Source organism: Acinonyx jubatus, chromosome E2, assembly GCF_027475565.1.
Source record: "Acinonyx jubatus isolate Ajub_Pintada_27869175 chromosome E2, VMU_Ajub_asm_v1.0, whole genome shotgun sequence".
NCBI classification, from domain to species: Eukaryota; Metazoa; Chordata; class Mammalia; order Carnivora; family Felidae; genus Acinonyx; species Acinonyx jubatus.
In genome coordinates this window covers 73,312-95,823 of record NC_069396.1, presented here as the reverse complement: position 1 = coordinate 95,823, position 22,512 = coordinate 73,312, and the positions used below count along the sequence as shown (strand labels likewise).

At 46.4% G+C, this 22,512-nt stretch overlaps 1 long non-coding RNA gene across 2 annotated transcripts in view; it reads left to right on the top strand.

Annotated features, from left to right (window-relative positions):
• Positions 1-16,357, top strand: part of LOC106985909 (uncharacterized) — a 51,095-nt gene extending 34,738 nt beyond the window's left edge. The window contains exons 2-3 of one of the 2 annotated variants that reach the window (XR_008293545.1): positions 7,961-8,203; positions 15,612-16,357. This is a non-coding gene — a long non-coding RNA (uncharacterized LOC106985909). Of the gene's footprint in view, positions 1-7,960; positions 9,096-15,611 lie in introns of those variants that run through there. The other variant, XR_008293546.1, reaches the window with a different exon arrangement.
• The last annotated feature ends 6,155 nt before the right edge of the window (positions 16,358-22,512 follow it).

The window sequence follows — 22,512 nt, the reverse complement described above, 5'->3', positions numbered from 1 at the left end:
TAAGGGCCCATGAATTGGTGCGGGTCAGGTGTAGGGTTAGCATTAGAGCTGGAGTGAGGTTGAGGTTGATGTGTATGTTTCTGGTCACTATTAGGGTTGGGATTACTTCCCAGATGGCTCCAGTTGCTGATGCACAGAAGTACAGTGGTCTCCCTGGAGGGCTCAGCGGAGGGCACATGGGAGGGTGTCAGTCATGCTTAGTCTTTGTGTGCTAGGGTGAGCCTCCTTTGTGGGCCACTCCTTGGTTGATCCTCAGAAACCCCCTTCTGCAACTGCATCTGGGTTTTGGATATTACATGGGTGGTATTCCACGTTCCATGCTGAGTAATCTTCCTCATCTTCTGGAACCCATATGTGTGGTATTGTCAGACTTAAGAAATGGGTCTTCATTGAAAGAGAGCCTTAGTTAGACTAAGGGTTCATTCTAGGGCCGAAAGCAGGGCTGAAGCTACACCAGTCCTGTTATTTCCATGATGGGCTGAATGAGGGCCCATGTGCGTGTGAGGGTTAGGTGTAGAGTTAGAGTTAGATTTGGGGTGAGGTTTAGGTTGAGGACTATGATGAGGGTCACAGATAGGGTTAGGGGTAGGTCCAAGGAGCCCCCAGATGCTGAACCCCTAACAGTGCAGTGGTCTCCATGGAGGGCTGAGTGGAAGCTGCATGGGAGCCTTCAGTTCAGACTTAGTCTTTTTGTGCCAGGGCCAAACTCCCTTGTGTGCAACTCTTTAGTTGGGCCTTAGCAACCTCCTTGTGCACCTCCATCCCGGCAGTGGAAATGACATCATTATGTCCCAATTCCAACATGAAGAGTACTGGAGGTGTTTGTGCCCTATGTGCGTGGTACTCGCACAGGTAGGAAGTGGATCCCCATTGGAAAGAGACATAGCTAGGGTGGGGGTTTGATCCAGGGATATACGCATGGCCGAAGAGACACCAGTTCCGTTATCTCCATGTAGGGCTGAATGAGGACCCATGCACGGTGCAGGCCAGGTGTAGGGTAAACGTTAGAGGTGGTTTGAGGTTGAGGTTGATGTGTATGTTTCTGGTCACTATTAGGGTTGAGCTTATATCCCAGGTGGCTCCAGGCATTGAAGCACCAGTAGTGCATGGTCTCCCCCAAGGGCTCAGGAGGGCACATAGGAGGGTATCTCTCATGCTTTGTCTTTGAGTGCCAGGGCGAGCCTCCTTTGTGGGCCACTCTTTGCTTTGCTGCCAGCAAACCCCTTCTGCAATTTGGACATTTCATATTACATGGTGATATTCCACATTCCATGCCCAGTAGTTCATCTCCTCTTCTGGACCCCATGTGTATGGTATCTTCAGAGTTAAGAAATGGGTCATCATTGCGAGAGAGCCTTAGTTAGACTTAGGGTTCTTTCCAGGGCCAAAAGCAGGGCGGAATCTCACCAGTCACATTATTTTCATGGAAAGATAAATGATGGCCCGTGAGTGGGTGAGGGTCAGGTGTAGGTTTAGCATTAGAGTTGAGGTAAGGTTTACGTTGAGGAGTACAGTGAGGGTCATGATTAGGGGTAGGAGTAAGTCTAAGAAGGCCCCAGATTTTGAACCCCAAGCAGTGCAGTGGTGTCCCTGGAGGGCTGAGTTGAGGACGCATGTTAGTGTGCCAGTAAGTCTTAGTCTTGGGACCTAGGGCCTGCCTCAGCTGTGGGCCACTCTTTGGTTGGGCCTCAGCAACCCCCTTGTGTAGCTCCTTCTGGGCTTTGGAAATTATCTGGTCATTTTCCACGTTCCATGCCGAGGAGTCCAGTTGCTCTTCTGAACCCCACGTGTGTGGTCTCTCAGATTTCGGAATTGGATCACTATCGGCAGTGAGCCATAACTAGGTTGAAGGTTCATGCCAGGAGCATTGATAGGGCCGAGGTGACACTAGTCCCGTGTTTGCCCTTCAGGGCTGAAATGGGGGCCCATGCGTGAATGCTAGTCAGGTGTAGGGTTATTTTTAGAATTGGAGTGAGGTTAGGTTGAGGAGTAGGGTGAGGGTCATGGTTAAGGTTAGGGGTAGGGCCAAGGAGGCCCCAGATTCTGAAACACAAGCAGGGCAGTGGTCTGTACGGACAGCTGTGTGGAAGCTGCATGGTAGTCTTCAGTTCACACTTATGCTTTGTGTGCCAGGGCCAGCCTCCCATGTGTACCACTCTACAGTTGGGCTTCAGCAACCTCCTTTTGCAGCTCCATCCCGGCAGTAGAAATGACATAATGTTCCAATACCATCCTGAATAATACTGCAGGGGTTTGGGGCCTATGTGCATGGTTTTCTCAGAGTTAGGAACTGGATCCACATTGGGAGAGAGCCTTAGATAGAGTTAGGGTTTGGTCCAGGGCCATAAGCATGGCTGAAGCTACACCAGTCCCGTTGTGTCCATGGGGGGCTGAATGAGGGCCCATGAGCGGGTGCGGTTCAGGTGTAGGGTTAGCATTAGTGTTGGGGTGAGGTTGAGGTTGAGGAGGACAGCGAGGATCCTGGTTATGTTTAGGGTTGGGTTCCAGGAATCCCCAGATGCTGAACCCCTAGCTGTGCAGTGGTCTCCCTCAAGGGCAGAGTGGAGGGTGCATGGGAGGGTGTCGTTCAACTTAGTCTTTGGTTGCCAGGGCCAGCCTCAGGTGTGGGCCACTCTTCAGTTGGGCCTCAGCAACCCCCTGTGCACCTCCCTCTGGACTTTGGAAATTACCTGGTGACGTTCCACTTTCCATGGAAAGTAACACTGCACCGCTTCTGTGCCCACGTGTGTGTGGTCATATCAGACTTAGGAATTTGGTCCTTATCGGGAGAGACTCTTAGCTAGTGTTAGGGTTTGGCCCAGGGACATAGATAGGACTGAAGGGATAGGAGTCCTGTGATCGCCCAGGAAGGCTGAAGTGAGGGCCCATGCACTGATGCGTGTAAGGTTTAGGATTATGGTTAGAGTTGGTGTGAAATTTAGGTTGAGGGGTATGATGAGGGTCACCATTACTGTTAGGGTTAGGTCCCAGGAGGTTCCAGGCGGTGAACTCCTAGAAGTGCAGTGGTCTCCACGGAGGGCTGAGTGGAAGCTGCACGGGAGCCTACAGTTCAGACTAAGTCTTTGTGTGCCAGGGCAGCATCCTATGTTTGACACTCTTCAGTTGGGCCTCAGCAACCTTCTTGTGCATCTCCATCCCAGCAGTGCAAATGAAATGATGATGTTCCAATTCCATCCTGAAGAATACTGCAGGGGTTTGGGCACTAAGTGCATGGTGTTCTCAGAGTTAGGAACTGGATCCCCATGGGGGAGAGCCATAGCTAGGGTCAGGATTCGGTCCAGGGACATAAGCAGGGTCGAAGCGACACCAGTCCCATTGTCTACATGGAGGGCTGAATGAGCGCCCATGCAGGGGTGCAGGTCAGGTGTAGGGTTACCTTTAGAGTTGGGGTGAGGTTGAGGATGATGTGTATGGCTCCGGTAAATATAATGGTTAGGTTTTGTCCCAGGTGGCTCCAGGCGCTGAAGCACCAGCAGTGCAGTGGTCTTCCCAGAGGGCTCATTGATGAGCACGTGGGAGGGTGTGGGTCATGCTTAGTCTTTGAGACCCAGGGCGAGCCTCCTTTGTGGACCACACTTTGGTTGAGCCTCAGGAACCGTTTCTGAAACAACATCCGGGCTTTGGATATTACATGGTGATATTCCATATTCCATGCCGAGTATTCCGCCTCTTCTTCTGGACCCCATGTGTGAGGTATGCTTAGACTTAAGAATCGGGTCACCATCTGGAGAGAGCTTTAAATAGAGTTGGGTTTCAGACCAGGGCCATAAGCGGGGCTGAAGCTACCCTATTCCACTTGCCTCTATGCGGTGAAGAATGATGGCCAGTGTGCAGGTGAGGGTCAGTTGTAGGGTTAGCGTTAGTGTTGGAATGAGTTTGAGGTTCAGGGTATGGTGAGGGTCATGGTTAGTTTTAGGATTAGGGCCCAAGAAATTCCAGGCAGTGAACCCCTAGCATCACAGTGGTCTCCATGGAAGGCTGAATGGTGGCTGCATGAGAGCCTTCAGTTCAGACTTATTCTTTGTGTTTCTAGGCCAGCCTCCCATGTGTGCCACGCTTCATTTGGGTCTCAGCAATCTCCTGGGGCAGCTCCATCCCGGCAGTGGAAACGAAATGATGATGTTCCAATTCCATACCGAATAATACTGCAGGAGTTTTGACCTATATGCGTGGTGTTTCAGAATTAGGACCTGGATACCCATTGGGAGAGAACCATGGATAGGGTGAGGTTCTGTTCAGGGACATAAGCAGGGCTGAAGAGACACAAGTCCTGTTATCTCCATGGGGGCCTGTATGAGGGCCAATGAGCGGGTGAGGGTCAGGTGTAGGGTTAGCATTAGAGTTGGGGTGAGGTATAGGTTGAGGAGTACGGGGAGGGTCACAGTTGCGGTTAGGGCTAGGTTCCAGAAGGCCCAAGGTGCTGAATCCAAGGCAGTGCAGTTGTTTCCCTGGGGGACTCAAAGGAGGGCGCATGGGAGGGTGCCAGTCATGCTTAGTCTTTGGGTGCCAAGGCCAGCCTCTTGTTAGTGTTAGACTTGGGGTGAGGTTCCGATTGAGGAGTATGGTTTGGGTCATGATTAGGGTGAGGGATAGATCCAAGGAGTCCCCAGGTGATGAACCCCATGCAGTGCAGTGGTTTCCCAGGAGGGCTCAGTGGAGGGCACATGAGAGGGTGCTGGTCAGGCTTAGTCTTTGGTTACCAGTGCCAGCCTTGCATGTGGGCCACTCTTCGTTTGGGCCTCAGCAAGCACTTTTGCACCTCCCTCTGGTATTTGGACATGACATGCTGGTGGTCCACGTTCCATGTGGAGTATTCCTGCACCGCTTCTGGTCCCCATGTGTGTGATATTCTCTGCCTTAGGAATTGGATCCCCATCGGAATAGAGAAATAGCTAGGGTTACAGTGTGATCCAGGGACATAAGCAAGGCTGAAGCAACACCATTCCTTTTATCTCCATTGAGTCTGGGTGAGGGCCATGCGTGGTAGCAGGTCAGGTGTAGGGTTAGTGTTAGAGTTGTGGTGAGGTTTAGGTTGAGGAATATAGCGAGGGTCATAGTGAGGGTTAGGGGTAGGTTCCACGAGGTGCATAAGTGCATAAACCTAAGTAGTGCAGAGGTCTCCTAGAGGGTTGAGTGGAGGGCGCAAGGGATGGTGCCATTCCTTCTTATTCTTAGGGTGTCAAGGCCCTCCTTGGGTGTAGGACACTCCTTAGTTGGGCCTCAGCAGCGCCTTTGTGCATCTCCCTCTGGGCTTTGGAAATGACATGGTGATGTTCCAGGTTCCACGCTGAGTGATCCTGCACCGCTTCTCTATACCATGTGCGTGCTGTTGTCCGTGATTGGAATTGGGTCCCCATGAGGAAGGAGACACAGCTAGGGTTAGGATTCAGTGCCGGGACATCACCAGGGCAGAGGGACTCCAGTCTCGTGAATTTCATGGAGGGCTGAAGTGAGAACCCTTGCGAGGGTACGGGTCTGGTATACAGTTAGTGTGAAAGATAGGGTTAGGTTTAGGTTGAGGGTTATAGTTAGGGTTACGATTAGGTTTAGAGTTAGGTCCCAGGAGTCTCCAGGCGCGGAACCCACAGCAGTGCACTTGTCTCCCCGAAGGGCTGAGCAGAGTGCACAATGGTGGCTGCCAGTCAGGATTAGTCTTTGGTTTCCAAGGCCAGACAAATGTTTTGGGCACTCTTCAGGTAAGCCTGTTGAATCCTCATGTGCAGTGGCAGCCGGGCTTTGAAATGACATGATGATGTTCCACATTCCACACCGAGTATTCCTGCACTGCTTCGACACCATGTGTGTGCTGATGTCAGACTTTGAATTGGGTCCCCATGGAGATGGAGCCTTAGCCAGGGTTAGGGTTCAGTGCAGGGAAGTCACCAGTGCCGAAACAACTCCAGTCTCGTGATTTTCCTTGAGGGCTGACCTGAGATCCCATGCGAGGGTGCGGCTCAAGTGTAGGGTTAGGGTTAGAAACAGGGTTATGATTAGATTGAGGGTTATGTATAGGGGTATGGTTAGGGTTCACATTGGTCCCTAGGCTCCAAGCGCTGAATCCACAACAGTGCAGTTGCCTCCCGGAATGACTGAGTGGAGTGCACAATGGAGGCTGCGGGTCAGGATGAGTCTTTGGGTCCCAAGGACAGACAACTGTATCCGGTCTGGTGTAGATATGTGTGTCTAGTGTGAGAGATAGGGTTAGGTTTAGGTTGAGGGTTAGCGTATAGTTCTGGTTAGCATTCAGGTTAGGTCCCAGGAGGCTCCAGGCACTGAACCCACAGCAGAGCAGTTGTATCCCCAAAGGGCTGAGTGGAGTATACAAGAGAGGGTGCTGGTCAGGATTATTCTTTGGCTTCCTTGGCCAGACAACTGTATGGGTCACCCACCGATTAGGCCTCAGGAATCCTCTTGTGCAGCTGCAGCTGCACTTGGAAATACATGGTGATGTCTACGTTCCATGCCGAGTGTTCATGAACTGTTTCTGGTCCCCATGTGCATGCTGTTGTCAGTCTTTTGATATGGATTCCCATGGGGAGAGGGCCTTAGGTTTATAGTTTTATGGTTAGCGGGTAGAGTTAGAGAATTAAGGTTAGGGTTTTAGGGTTAGAGTTAGACGGTTAGTGTTAGAGGTTTAAGTTTAAGGTTAGGGTAAGTTCAGGTTATGTTTACGTTAACTGTTAGTTAGAGTTAGGGATAGCATTAGGGGAAGGGTAGGGGCAGGATTTAGCATTAGGGTTATGGTTATGGTTACGTGTTAGGTTTAGTTGGTGGCATTTCATTTAGTGATAGGGTTAGGAGTTGGGCAAGGAGTAGGTCATGCTTGCACCCCCACTTTGAGCTGGAAGGTGTTCATGCGTGGACTCCACCTCCATTTCAAGGAATTGTGTTCATGCTATCACCCCAGTCTCTCTGCACTGCAGGTTGTTCTTCCCTCGCCCCATTCCAGCTTTGCTCTGGAGTGTTTCACACCGTTACCCCACCCTCTCTCGGTATGGTAGGATTTCACGTGTCGCCCATTCCTTTTTTGGTGCATGGGTTGTGTTCATACTTGTGACACTCCACACCCTCTGCGTGCAATGGTATCACCCATGAGCCTCACCACTCCTTAGATTGGAATTACTGATGCCAGTATTAAATCTGATACTGGTGCTAGTATTAAATCTTGAATATCTCTTTTCACTTTCACAGCTGAAAAAGCAGGTGGTTCATAAGGTAAGGTTTATGGTTAGGATTAATATTAGGTGTCAGTGTAAGGTTTAGGTCATGGTCACAATCCCCCTTGGTGTGGGAGGGCTTCACGAATGTGTCCCATCTGCTCCCCTTTATCCTCGATGTAGCAGTGATAGTCCTTTTAATTCAGATGTTTTCTTTGGCACCTGGGTGTCTCATTGGGTTAAGTGTCCCACTTCGTCTTGGGTCATGGTCTCTCGGTTTCTGGTTTTGAGCCCTGGGTGGCTTCTGTGCTGATGGTTCTGAATCTGGAGCCTGCTTCAGATACCGTCTGTCTCTCTCCCTCTCTGCCTATGCCCCACTTGTGTTCTTTGTCTCTTTAAAAAATTAATGTACCTAAAAGCATTTTCAATCCGATATTTCCTGGATGGCTCTTTTCACTTTCATTCCTGAAGTAGCAGGGTGTCTGTCTCGTCCATTGTTCTTTTGTTATCTTTGGCATAGCTGACGACATATACGACATTTCCCCAACCGGCATCGGGGATGCGCAACATTTCTTCTACGAGCTGGACACCTCTCATCCACTGTAACACTGCATTCCTTTAGCGCATCCCACATGCTCCCAGATACTGGACTGTAACTGTGGATGGTAGCACTGTCCCATAGTCTTCGGATGGTATTTCAGGAGGTTCTTCATTCACATCTTTGGTTACCTTAGTGTCTTCTGGCATCTTCTCTCATGTTTCCACTTGGTCACGCCCAATAGGGAACCCGAAGCAGAGAGGGATTCAGGAGCAGACCAGTTACTGCTTGGCTCCCACAAATGGTTGCCTTGGAACTCTTGATGGATGAAGAGAAAACACCCACCACCACCGTTTCATAACCCTGCACTGAATGTGGAGACAATAACCACCTACCCCCAAAAGGAAACTCCAGCAGGGTACATGTATCAAACCTAAGGTGTTGGTCATGTATTTTGGATCAATAAGTGAGGTTGTACTTTTGACTGGTAAGTGTACATCTAAATCCCTCAGAGGGGATATTATTCCCTGAGGTGACCCCAACCTAAATTGTTGGCCCACGGAGAGATGTGTTGTCACTATTGGTTGTGTTGATGTTGTCTCTGTAGGCCAGTGAATTAAAGCTCCATAGAGTCTTGTCCTATTCCAGCCTCTTCACCGGAAGGTCCATTTCACTGATTGGAAGAGACAGTAAAACCCTCATGTGGCCATTCATATGAGTCACTATTTAGGGAACAAATGATTATGTTACCTTTGCACGGTCAGAATACCACGGCCATTTCACGAATGTCCCTGGGCAGGCAGGGCCTCTAAAACTACAAATGCTAGAGGTGATTTTATTGGTAAACAGGCAGGGTTTGTTTCACTGAGTTCCTTTTATTTCTTTTCATCTTTCCTTGATTGCCTATCTGTGTTGCATCAACAATTGGTTTGATACTGACTTTACAGTTAGGTTATTTTTATCTTATGGTTAACTATCCATGGTTATCTACTCTGATAGACGCTTATGCAAGGAAAAATATTTCTTGTTGCACATACTAGCATTATTGCTTCTATTGTGAAATTAACCCGGTCATCACTTAGGGGTTGGTTGTCTTTTTTTTGGTATTCAGATCTTAAGATCATATACCAGTGCCTGAGCCCTACTATGAACGTTCATCGTCACAGCGCTAACAACCGCCTACAGTACACGAATCATATCTTTTGCACTTCTAGGACAGCCTGATACACGTACTTGGCGATGCAGGGGTGTAATGCTCAAACCCCTCATTGGCGATGGACAGGTGTCATGCTAGCACTCCCCCATCGGCAAGGGAGTAGTGATGCCACTACTAAGTCTAACATTTCCTGAATAGCTTTCATCACTGTCAGAGCTGAAGAAGCAGTAGGCTATATAGGCATGCGCACAGCTCCCCCCCGCCCCACTGGCTGGTGTTCACGCATGCACACAGCCCCCCTTAATGAGGGAGGCATTTGCACATGCGCCCCCCTCCCTTGAGCAAGGAAGGGTGTTCAGACATTCGCAGAACCACCACCTCAGCCAGGGAAGTCGTTGGCGCATGCGCCCTGCCCCACTTAGCACAGGAGGTGCTTCAGGCTTCCGCCTGGCCCCCTGTCAGCATGTGAGTCAGTCACCCATGCACAGCGCCACCCATCAGGGAGGAAGTACTGATGTCACTATTGAATGTAATGTTTTATGAATGGTTCTTTTCACACTCACAGCTGAAGAAACACGTATCTCTTAAGGTTATGTTTAGGGTTAACATTACCATCAGTGATAGGGTAAGGGTTTCATCAAACTTCCTCCCCCTGCGCATGGATTTCCAGGCATTAGCCTGTCCCCCTTTGGCATGGGAGCGTGTTCACCCATGTGCCCATCCCCACTTTGGCACAGCAGGGTTTGGCATATGCGCCTCACCCCCATATTGCAGGAGGCTATTCACGCACGGGCACTGCCACACCTAGGGACAGAAGGGTGTTCACACATGTGCACAAACCCTCTCATTGTGGAATGGTGTTCGCGCATGCGCCCAGCGCTCTCCATGGGGAGAAGGTTCTCATATGCACCACGCCCCCTTGACATGGCAGGGTGTTCACGCATAGGAACCAGCCCCTCTCTATGAGGGAGGGGTGCTTTCGTGCATGTGCCATGCAACTATGCCGCCAGGGAGGCTGTTGACATATGCTCCCCACTCCCCTCGCCAGAATGGTGTTCACGCATATGCAAAGCCCCCCCTTCCTGTCCGAAGGGGGTTCAGGCATGCCCACAACCCCCTCTCTGTGAGGTAGACCATTTGTGCAGGCACACAACCCTCCCTCAGCAAGGGAGAGCGTTCACGCTTGGCCCAACTCACGTCGGCGTGAAGGGTGTTCGCACATGCACAGAACCCTCCTCAGCGATGGAGGGCATTCAAACATACGCCGCACCCCACTTGACGCCAGATGTGGTTCAGGATTCTGCCTTGCCCCTGGTTGGTGTATGAGATGGTCATGCATGCACAGTGCCATCCTTCAGGGAGAGACTAGTGATGTCACTATTATATGTGATGATTCGCGAATGGTTCTTTCACTTTCACAGTTGAAGAAACATGCATCTCTTATGGTAAGGGTTAGGGTTGGCACTGACATAACGGGAGGGTATGTCTTAGGTCATACTTCCTCCACTCTGGGTATGGAAGGTTTTCAAGCATTAGCGCCCCCCCCCCCCGCCTTTGGACAGGAGGGAGTTGAAACATGCACCGTCCCACATCAAGGGTGGGTGGTCACCATTGCGCCATTGTCTCTGGAATGGAGGGGTGTCACTCATGTGCTCTCCCCCACCTCAGCACGGGAGGGGATCATGCATGTGTCCCTTCTGCATCCCTTCATCGGCGATGTAGCGTTGATGTTCCTTTTAGGTCACACATATTTTGCACTGCCTCAGCCATTCAGTGGATTAAGTGTCCCACTTTGGTTCAGGTCATGGTCTCATGGTTTGTGGGTTTGAAACCTGGCTTCACCTCTGACCATGGAGCCTGCTTCAAATACTGTGTCTCACTCTGTCTGCCCCTTCCCCACGTGTGTTCTTTATCTCTCTCTCCCTCTCTTTATCTATCTCTCAAAAAAAATGAAGGTAAAAACATTTGAAAGCAGCTCCATCGGTCAACTTGTCTTCTTGCCCTATTCCCACCTCTTCACAGGAAGGTCCATTTCACCGATTGGAAGACAGTAAAACCCTCATGTGGCCATTCATATGAGTCACTATTTAGGGAACAAGTGATTATGCTACCTTTGCATGGTCAGGATACCATGGCCATTTCACTAATGTCTCTGGGCAGGCAGGGCCTCTAAAACTAGAAATGCTAGAGGTGATTTTACTGGTAAACAGGTGGGTTTGTGTTCACTGAGTTCCTTTTATTTCTTTTCATCTTTCCTTGATTGCCTATCTGTGTTGCATCAACAATTGGTTTGATATTGACTTTACAGTTAGGTTATTTTTATCTTATGGTTAACTATCCATGGTTATCCGCTCTGATAGAGCTTAGGCAAGTACAAATATTTCTTGTTGCACATACTAGCATTATTGTTTCTATTGTGAAATACACCCAGTGTTAACTTAGGAGTTGGTTGTCTACTTTTGATACTCAGATCTTAAGATCATATACCAGTGCCTGAGCTCTACTACGAATGCTCATGGCCATATCTCTAACAGCCGCCTACAGTGTGTGAATCATATATTTTGACCTTCAAGGACAGCCTTGATACCCCTACACCGGCAATACAGGGGTCTGACCCTTGCAGCCCTTCTGTGCCCCTTCATTGGCCATGTAGATATGTCATGCCTATGTCCCTTCCTGGGCTATGTAGGGGCAAGCCACCTGTGCCCCTTCATGGTCTATGTAGGGGTGTGGCGCCAGCACCCCTTCATGGCCACTATAGTGTTTGTACTGTCATGGTTTCCAGGACCCACCTGGGGTCTCCGGACATATCCCCATGGATAACGGGGAGCTTCTGTAGTTGTGCTCCTCTGCATTACACCTCCCCACAAGACTCTCCTCTCCGGATAAATATTCAGGATCAGGAACCACTTTTCGTTGCAGTTTCTTCTTGGTGGAAACATCTTGTCTTTGCTTAGCATGGCTGCTTTGGCCTCTCCACCATTTCCTGGAGGTTCCCTTACCTTTGCACTGTTCTTCACTCACTGCTTTTGGGTGTGCTGTCTGCCTCTGTCGCAGTCCTGGACCAGTGGTAATCTATACCATGAGTGGCCACAGGAAACCGCTTGGAACTGGGACTCTGGGACTGGACTGCTCTTCCAGGAGAAGACATACAAGTAGCTTCCTTGATGGCAGAAGTGGATGCTAGACATTGGTGGTAAGAGGTGATTTCACATTTGCTCACATTACCACTAGTGTTGGTGTGGAGTGATGGAGGACAGCACGCTGGAGGATCACTGGTGGAGTTGTCACTGTGGCCATGGGGGGCAGTTACAGAGCCTGTCCAGAGTCAGTTTTGGGTGTCTGGGGTATACGCAGGAAATAGGAGAGGTTGAAAGCAAGGGAAAAACACCAGAAAACATATGACTTCATGAGGTGAGTATCTTGTGTTTGTTGCCAAGAGAAGCAACTCCCCCTGTCTGAGGAAAATAGTCCTATCCCACCCCAGGGCCCCTAGAGAAAAGGTTTCACTGGTTTCACCTAAGACAATACTGTCATGACCGAGAACAGTGATCTTCAGGCTCCACGCCTATCATCTGTGTTTACTTCCTGGAAAATAGCGGGATTCTATTATACTCCAAACGGAGGTGTGGGATCAGGTCCACGCATGATCAGGTGTCCATGCAGGGGAGTTGCAGGATATTACCACTTCGCACTGGTAGTAGATGGGGGATGAGTATGGGAGTGGGTTCAAAGAGTATTACACCAAAGAGGGTGACGTAAGATAGGCCAGACATGGATACATGGTTCTTCCTGCAGGAAATGTAATTTAATGTGTTGCCTGGAGAACTGGGAATGGTCATAATAATGACTCAATGGCTGCTTGCAGTCAACTAGGTTGAAATGCCAGAACTTCCCTGACTTTCTCAGGGAAGGAAGACTCCAAAGTCCAAGGGAGATGGGAATGGGGGCCTGTTGTGCACACACCTGATCTTTTACCACAAACTTAATGGCTTATGAGAACAAAATTATGTTCTCTCAGAGTTCTGGAGGCCAGGAACCCGAAATCCCTTTACTCAGACTAAGGTGTCAGCAGGGCTGTACTCCCGGTGGAGACTCCAGGGCTCCAGGGGACAGTGTACCCCTTCCGTCTAGTAGTTGCCGGTGGCCACCAACCTCCTTTGGCTTGTGACCACATCACCCCAGTCTGTCTCCATGGACACAGTGCCTCCTCTTTTGTCAAGTCTCCCTTTGCCTCTCTAAGGATGTTCGTCATTCCATCTAGGGCTCACTCAGGCAACCCAGGCCTCAAGATCCTTAACTAGATCCCATTGATGGGAGTTAGATTCCAGCTATTAGGACTTGCTTTCTTTGAGGGCCATTGCCCAACCTAGTACAATGTGTCCTTCCATAGGCAGACAGCCAAACTATGCTATCCCCGTGTGGTGGGCGCTCACCTGTGAGCAGTGCCAGGGCACGCACTGCTTACAGACACTGTAGCAGGACTGAATCTCTGGAGAATTATGCCCAGAGTGGAAAAGCGAATCCTAAAAAGATCACATGCTTTTTGATTCGATTTGTATAATATTCTCGGTGCAACAAAATCATAAAAATGGTTAGCAGATCAGGGATTGCCAGGCATCACAGAGGTGATGGGTGCAGGAATGAGATGGAAATGTCTGCTGTAAGAGGACAACTTGGGAGTCCCTATGGAGGGCTCAATGCTCTGTTTCTCGTGTGCATCAGTATTGAAATGCTGGCCATGATCCCATTCTACAGGCAGAGAGAACGTAGGGCATCTTTATCATGTTTCCCAATCACACACATTCCCAACAACCTCACAGCTGCCCACATTGCTACATCTATTCCCATGGTCCTGGCTGGTGTCCCGTTGACACAGTTGGGTCGTATTCCTAAGGGAGAAATCCATCTCTTGCTAACACGCTTCCCATACCGCTTCCCTCTCTCCTGCACTGTGGGTTTTCTCAGGACTTGGCAATCCTGTGCACCTGCAGCTATTTCTCCCAGCCCACGGGGAGCAATCACTTCCCATACAGCATCACCTGTTTGGTCTTCCTATGCCTAGCATTGCACGTGCCAGTGCCTGCAGACCTTCCCTTGTCTCTGTCAGCTGAGTCTGTATGGGCTTCCTCTCCCACTCGTCCTTGGTTCTCATCTCTTTAATGAATGACATATATTGCTAAAGCTCACAGTGAAGTCTCAACCCCCTGTATGTGGACGACGTGGTACCATTTTACAGACTCACTTGATTACTCCCTTTCTTTAAAAATTCCTTCCTTCCTCCTCCCACCATCTGGGCCGCTGCTCACCAGTGTCTGTGTTGGTTGGTCCTCATCTTCTTCCCACACACACCCCCCATCTGCTTTCAGTCCACCCTTACTCTGGTGCGATGGCAGCCAGCCTCAGGCTTCTATCTACCAGCAGCTAGGCCTCCAAGTCCTTATGCCCTGCCCCCAGCTCTTCAAGTCTCCAGACTGCTGACTCCAACGTATACCACACAGGTGCTACCCTCCCCAGACTCTGCTTCCTCCCTGAAGGCCTCTCCTATTCCCCTCCCCTTGTTTACTAGGCTGCGCCACACCTGCTCCCTCCCTGCTCCCTGAGCATGTCAGGCACATATTCCTGCTTCAGGTCTTTGCACTCACTTTTCCTCTCTCTGTCCGGAATGTTCTCCCACAGACCAACAAGACATACTCCATCATTTCCGTCATAACTTTGCTCTGACATGCCCTGCTCAGTGGAGTCTCTGCTAGCTCTCTATCTAAAACCGAAAACTGCTCCTTCTCCGACCTGAACACTTGATATCCCTTCCCACCATTCTTTTTCTTCTCGGCCCTTGGCATCATCTGTTTTTCTTTCTTGCTTGCTGGATGTCTCCTACTGCAGTCCCTGCCAGAATGTCTGCTCCATGGGGTTCAAAGACCAAACTAGCTTGTTTAGGGCTGTTTCCTTAGGGCCCTAGAACAGTGTCTAACTACTTCAAAGACTCAAACACCATTTGCTGAGCAAGTAAATATTGGGATTTCACATTCCTTTGCTGGGTCCACCATCACAAAGTACCACAGACTGGGTGGCTTAAGGAACAGAATTGATTTATTTATTTTCTCACACTTTATTTTTTTAAGGTTTATTTATTTTTGAGACAGAGACAGAGCATTAATGGGGGAGGGTCAGAGAGAGAGAGGGAGGCACAGAATCTGAAACAGGCTTTAGGCTCTGAGCTGTCATCACAGAGCCCGACGTGGGGCTTGAACTCATGAACTGCGATATCATGACCTGGGCCAAAGTCGGCGCTTAACCGACTGAGCGACCCAGGCGCCCCCAACTTTCTCACACTTTAGATCAAGGTGTGGCCAGGGTGGGTGTCCTGTCTCCATGACTGGTGGACGACATCCTTCCCACGTCTTCACGTGGTCTGACTTCTGTGTGTGTATGTGCCTACTCTCTTCCTTTACGACACCAGTTATCAGATTAGGGTCCCTCCCCGAAATTGAGCTCATTCGACCTCCACTTTACCTTTAAAGATCTGGCATCCAAGTACAGTCCCATGGGTAGTTAGGACTTTAATGTATGGACTTAGGGGGCAAATGCATTCCATAATAGGTTTCTGTCTGTTGTACCTAGTCACTACCTACATGTTTTTTTTTCTCTATGCCCTTTTCCCCATTATTTGCTCACACAGTGCTAATCCCAGTTTGCCCTTAGCCCAAGTTATAACTCTGTTTATTTATCTGTATAGGCTTGCATCTTTCCTCTACCTCTATACTCCAAGTTCCTGGCTGGCACTGGAGTTACATCCTTAGCATGGGCATCATAACCTCCAGGTGAGGTAAGTATGATTATGCTTGTTTTGAAAATCCACAATCTGAAGCTCAAGAGAGAGTAGGTCATGTTTCTGAGATCACAGTACTAGTAAGTGCTATCCTTTGGATAACTTTGTTCTCATGGGCTCCAAAGCCCACTTTCTTTCATCTACCACACTGTCCCCAAGATGAACGGGGAAAAGCGATACTTCAGCCTGGTATAATATAAGCAATGGTACGTGTAAAGCGTCTCTCACATTCCAGGAAATGGGATTAAGTTTAGTATCTGAGTAATTATACCCACAGGTTGAATTTCAATCTCACATCCTTTTATTTTTTTACTGCTGCAATTTCTGTTATCCTTAATGATTATATAAATGTATTCGTCCCTTTGCAAAATTTAGCCAGCAGGAATACTGAGAGAGTTTCTTTCCTTTGTAACAGGTCTGAATTATATAATGAATTCATAATGTCAAGATAATAGATGTTATTTTTTCCTACAATATAGAAGAAAAGGTCATTGCCTTTGTTGTAAGAGTTTACCATGTGTTCTTGGTAACAAGACTGAGCTGTATTGCTCAAAACCATCGTAGACTTTGAAAGTCAGTTATTTATACTTAAGAGAGTATCGTTCTTTCTTTGGGTGCAGCTGGTTGTTGGAAATAGAACTTAGGATTTTTCTGCATAGATTGTCTATTTCAGAATGAGCTTTGTTTTTAAAAAGTATATTTGCATTCATGTGAGTTGTACAATTATTCTTTTGGGTTGCTAATACTCCATTGTTTATGTATATATACATACATATATTTACCACATCTTTTATCCATTCATCCATCAATGGACGTTTGGGCTTCTTCCATACTTTAGCTGTTGTTGATAGTGCTGCTATAAACTTTGGGGTTCACTTGTCCCTTCGAAATAGCATATCTGTATCTCTTGGATAAATACCTAGTTGTGCAACTGCTGGGTTAGGGTAGACCTCTTTTTCATTTTGTGAGGAACGTACCTACTGTTTTCCAGAGTGGCTTCACCATTTTGCATTCCCGCCAGCAGCACAAGAGTTCTTCTTTCACCGCTTCCCCGCCAACATCTGTTGTTGCCTGAGTTGTTAATGTTAGCCATTCTCACAGGGGTGAGGTGTTATCTCATTGTGGTTTTGATTTGTATTTCCCTGATGATGATTGATGTTGAGCATTTTTTCATGTCTCATTTGGCCATCTGGATGTCATCCTTGGAGAAGTGTTTTCTCATGTCTTTGCCCATTTCTTCACTGGATTACTTGTTTTTTGGGTGTTGAGTTCGATATGTTCTTTATAGATTTTGAATACTAATCCTTTATCTCATATGTCGTTTGCAAATATTTTCTCCCTTTCTTTTGGTTGCCTTTTAGTTATGCTGATTGTTTCCTTCTCTGTTCAGAATCGTTTTCTTTTAATGAGGTCCTCATAGTTCATTTTTGCTTTTGTTTCCCTTGCCTCCAGAGACTTGTTGACTAAGAAGTTGTGGAAGCAAACATCCAAGAGGTTTCTGCCAGCTTTCTCCTCGAGGGTTTTGATGGCTTCCTATGTTACATTTAGGTCTTTCATCCATTTTGAGTGTCTTTCATCCATTTGGAGTGTGAGAAAGTGGTCCAGACTCATTCTTCTGTATGTCGCTGTCCAGTTTTCCCAGCACTCTTGCTGAGGAGACTGTATTTATTCCATTGGATATTCTTTCCTTCCTTGTCAAAGATTAGTTGGCCATACATCTCTGGGTACATTTCTGTGTTTGTATTCTCTTCCACTCATCTGAGTGTCTGTTCTTGTGCCAAGAGCATACTGTCTTGGTGATTACTGCTTTGTAATACAGCTTGAAGTCCAGGATTGTGATGCCTCCTACTTTGGTTTTCTTTTTCAAGATTGCTTTGGTTATTCAGGATCTTTTCTGGTTCCATACAAATTGTAGAATTCTTTGTTGTAGGTCTGTGAAGAATGCTGGTGTTATTTTGATAGGTATTGTGTTGAATATATATATTGCTCTGGATACTATTGACATTTTAACAATATTTGTTCTTCCTATCCAGGAGCATGCAATATTTTTCTTTTCTGTGTGTTTGCCATCTGCAATTTCTTTCATAAGCTTTCTATAGTTTTCAGTGTATAGATTTTTCACCTCTTTGGTTAGACTTATTCCTAGGTATTTTATATTTTTTGGTGCAATTTTAAATGGGATCGATTCCTTGATTTCTCTTTCTGTTGCTTCATTGTTGGTGCATGGGAATGCAACTTATTTCTGTGCATTGATTTTATATCCTGCCACTTTGCTGAATTCATGTATTATTTCTAGCAGTTTTTTTGGTGCACTATTTTAAGATTTCCACATAGAGTTTCATGCCATCTACGAAGAGTGAAAGATTGAGCTCCTCCTGGACGATTTGGATGCCTTTTATTTTTTTGTGTTGTCTGATGGCTGAGGCTAAGACTTCCCATATTATGTTGAATATCAGTGGTGAGAGTGGACATCCTTGTCTTGTTCCTGACCTTAGGAGAAAAGCTCTCAGTTTTGCTCCATTGAGGATGCTCTTAGTGTCGGGTCTTTCACATTTGCCTTTTTATGATCTCGAGGTATGATCCTTCTATCCCTACTTTCTTGAGGGTATTTATCAAGAAAGGATGCTGGATTTTTTCAAATGCTTTCTCTGCATCTATTGAGAGGATCATGTGGTTCTTGTCCTTTCTTTTATCAATGTGATAAGTCACATTGATTGTTTTGTGGATATTGAACCAGCTTTGCATTCCAGGTATAAATCCCACTTGGTCGTGGTGAGTAACGTTTAAATGTATTGTTGGATCTGGTTGGTTCATATCTTGTGGAAGATGTTTGCGTCCATGTTCATCATGAAAATTTGTGTATACTTCTCCTTTCTAGTGGGTCTTTTTCTGGTTTTGGAATCAAGGTAATGCTGGGTTCAGAGAAAATGTTTGGAAGTTTTCCTTCCATTTCTTTTTTGGGGACAGCTTCAAGAGCATAGGTGTTAACTCTTCCTTAAATGTTTGGTAGAATTTTCCTGGAAAGCCATCTGGACCTGGGCTCTTGTTTTTCGGCATATGTTTTATTAGTAATTCAATGTCTTTGCTGGTTATGTGTCTGTTCAAGTTTTCTATTTCTTCCTGTTTCTGTTTTGGTAGTTAATATATTTCTAGAAATTTGTCCGTTTCTTCCAGATTGCCGATTTTATTGGCATATATTTGCTGATAATATTCTCTTATCATTGTTTGTATTTCTGCTGTGTTGGTTGTGATCTCTCCTCTTTCATTCTTGATTTTTTTTATTTGGGTCCTTTCCTTTTTCTTTTTGATCCACATGGCTGTGGTTTATCACTGTTAGTAATTATTTCAAAGAAACAGCTTCTGGTTTCATTGATCTGTTCTACTGTTTGTTTGTTTTTTGTGGGGTTATATGTTGTTGTTTTTCCTGTGTGTGTTTTTGTTTTAGTTTTCAGTTTCAATAGCATTGATTTTTGCTGTAATCTTTATCATTTCTTGCCTTCTGCTGGTTTTGGTTTTATTTGTTGTTCTTTTTCCAGCTCTTCAAGATATAAGGTTAGGTTGTGTATCTGAGACCTTCTTACCTCTTTGGGAAGGCCTGGATTGCTATAAACTTTCTCTTATGACTACCTTTGCTGGATCCCAGAGGTTTTGGTGTGTGGTGTTATCCGTTTCGTTGGCTTCCGTGTACTTTTAAATTTTCTCTTTAACTTCTTGGTTCACCCGTTCATTCCCTGTTCTTTGAATTTTATCTTTTATTTTTTAAGGTTTACGTCCAAATTAGTTAGCATATAGTGCAACAATGATTTCATGAGTAGATTCCTTAATGCCCCTTACCCATTGAGCCCAACCCCCTCCCACATCCCATCCAGTAACACGCTGTCTGTTCTACATAGTTATGAGTCAATTCTGTTTTGACCCCTCACTGTTTTTATTTTATTTTTGTTTCCCTTCCCTTATGTTCATATGTTTTGTCTCTTAAAGTCCTCATGTGAGTGAAGTCATATGATTTTTGTCTTTCTCTGACTACTAATTTCACTTAACATAATATACTGCAGTTCAATCCACATAGTTGCAAATGGCAAGATTTCAGTCTTTTTGATTGCCAGGTAACACACCTTTGTATATATGTACCTCTTCTTTATCCATTTATCCATTGATGGACATTTAGGCTCTTTCCATACTTTGGATATTATTGATAGTGCTGCTATGATCATGGGGGTGGTGCATGTGTCCCTTCGAATCAGCACACCTGTATCCCTTGGATAAATGCCTAGCAGTGCAATTGTTGGGTCATAGAGTAGTTCTGTTTTTAGTTTTTTGAGGAACCTCCATACTGTTTTACAGAGTGGCTGCACCAGCTTGCATTCCACCATTCATTCTTTAGTAGTATGTCCTTTAGTCTCCAAGTATTTGTTTTCTTTCCAAATTTTTTCTTATGGTTGATTTTGAGTTTCATAGCATTGTGGTCTGATAATATGGAGATCACGGAATGATCTCGAACTTTTTGTACTTCTTGAGGGATGATTTGTTTCCCGTATGATATCTATTCTGCAGACGTTCCATGTGCCCTGGAGAAGAATGTATATTCTGCTGCTTTAGGATGAAATGTTCTGAATATATCTGTTAAGTCCATGTGGTCCATTGTCTCACTCAAATCCATTGTTTGTTGATTTTCTGTTTAAATGATCTTTCTGTTGTTATAATGGGGTGTTGAAGTCCCATACTATTATGGTTTTATTATCAATGATCTTCTTTATATTTGTGATTAATTGATTTATATTTTTGAGTGCTCTCACATTGGGAGCATAAATGTTTACAATTGTTAAGTCTTGTTGGTGGATAGGCCCCCTCAATTATGATGCAACATCCTTCTTCATCTCTTGTTACAGTCTTTTTTTAAAAGTCTACATTGTCTCATATGAGTACGGTTACTCTGGCTTTCTTTGGCGACCATTAGCATGATAGATGGTTCTCCATCCCCTTACTTTCAATCTGAAGGTGTCTTTAGGTCTCATGTGGGTATCTTGTAAACAGCATATAGATGGATCTTCTTTTTTTCCCCACTCTGTTACCCTGTGTCTTTTGATTGGAGCATTTATTCCATTGACGTTTAGAGCTAGTACTCAAAGATATGAGATTATTGTCATTATGTGTCTTGTAGAGTTGGATTTTGTGGTGGTGTTTTTTGTGCTATCCACTGTTTGGTCCTTTTGGTGTTTTTTTTTTGTGTGTTTTGTGTGTGTGTGTGTGTGTGTGTGTGTGTGTGTGTGTGTGTGTTTTACCTTTTTACATCTTTTCTTCCTCAGAGAGTCCCCTGAAAATTCCTTGAGGTCTTGTTTAGTGGTCACGAACTCCTTTAAGTTTTGTTTGTCTGGGAAACTTTTAATCTGTCCTATTTTGAATGACAGACTTGCTGGATAAGGAATTCTTAGCTGCATAGTTTTCTGATTCAGCACATTGAGTATATCTTGCCACTCTTTTCTGCCCTGCCAAGTCTCTATGGATAGGTGTGCTGCAAACCTGATCTGTCTTCCATTGTTTGTTAAGGACTTTTTTCCATTGCTGCTTTCATGATTCTTTCCTTGCCTGAGTATTTTCTGACTTTGAATATAGTATTCCTTTTACTGGTGGGTTTTTGTTGAATCTAATGAGAGTCTTCTGTGCTTCCTGGATTTTAATGTCTGTGCCTTTTCCCAGGTAAGAAAAATTATCTCCTATGATTTGCTAAATTAACACTTCTACCCCTTTTCTCTCTATCATCTCGGACGCTATGATTCTGATGTTCCTTTTAATAAGATAGGGTTAGGGGTAGGTTGATGGTTATGGTTAGGGTAAAGGCTAGGTTTGGGGTTAGGTCCCAGGAGGCTGCAGGCACTGAAACCCCAACAGTGCACTTGCTTCCAAGAAAGGCTGAGTGGAGTACACAATGGAGGGTCCAGTCAGGATTAGTCTCTGGGTACCAAGACCAGCCAACTCTAAGGGACGCCTTTTGAGTAGGCCTCAGAAATACTCTCTTGTAGATGCAGTCGTGCTTTGGAAATGGCATGGTGATGTTTCAGATTCCATGCCGAGTATTTCTGCACGAATTTATGAACCTGTGTGCGTTCTGTTGTCAGACTTTGAAATTGGGTCCCCATTGGGAGACAGCCATAGCTAGGGTTAGATTTCATCCAGGGACATCACCAGGGCTAAAGTGACACCAGTGTCCTGAAATACATGGAGGGCTGAAGTGAGGGCACATGTGCGGATGCGGGTCTGCTGTAGAGTTACTGTGACAGATAGGGTTAGGTGTAGGTTGAGGGTTACGGTAAGGGTTAAGGTTAGGGTTAGGGTTTGTCTGAGGAGGCTCCAGGCACTGACCCCCCAGGAGAGCAATTGTCTGCCCGAAGGGCTGAGTGGAGTACACAGGGAGTGTGCCAGTTAGGATTAGGCTTGGGTTCCAAGACCAGACTAAATAAGGTTAGCCCTTCAGGGAGACCTCAGGTATCCTCTCATGCAGCTGCAGGTGCACTTTGGAAATGACATGGTGATGTTCCACATTCCATGCCTAGTATTTTTGTACTGATACTCGAACCCATGTACGTGCTGTTGTCAGACATTGGAATTGGGTCCCGATTGGGAGAGAGCCTTAACATTGGTTAGGGTTCGATCCAGGCACTTTGCCAAGGCTGAAGCAACTCGAGTCTCATGACCTTCGTTTATACGGTAGGGTTCGGTTGAGGAATAAGCTTAGAGTTAGGGTTAGGTTTGTTTCCCAGGAGGCTCAAGGGGCTAATACCACAGCAGTGCAATTGTCTCCCCAAAGTCC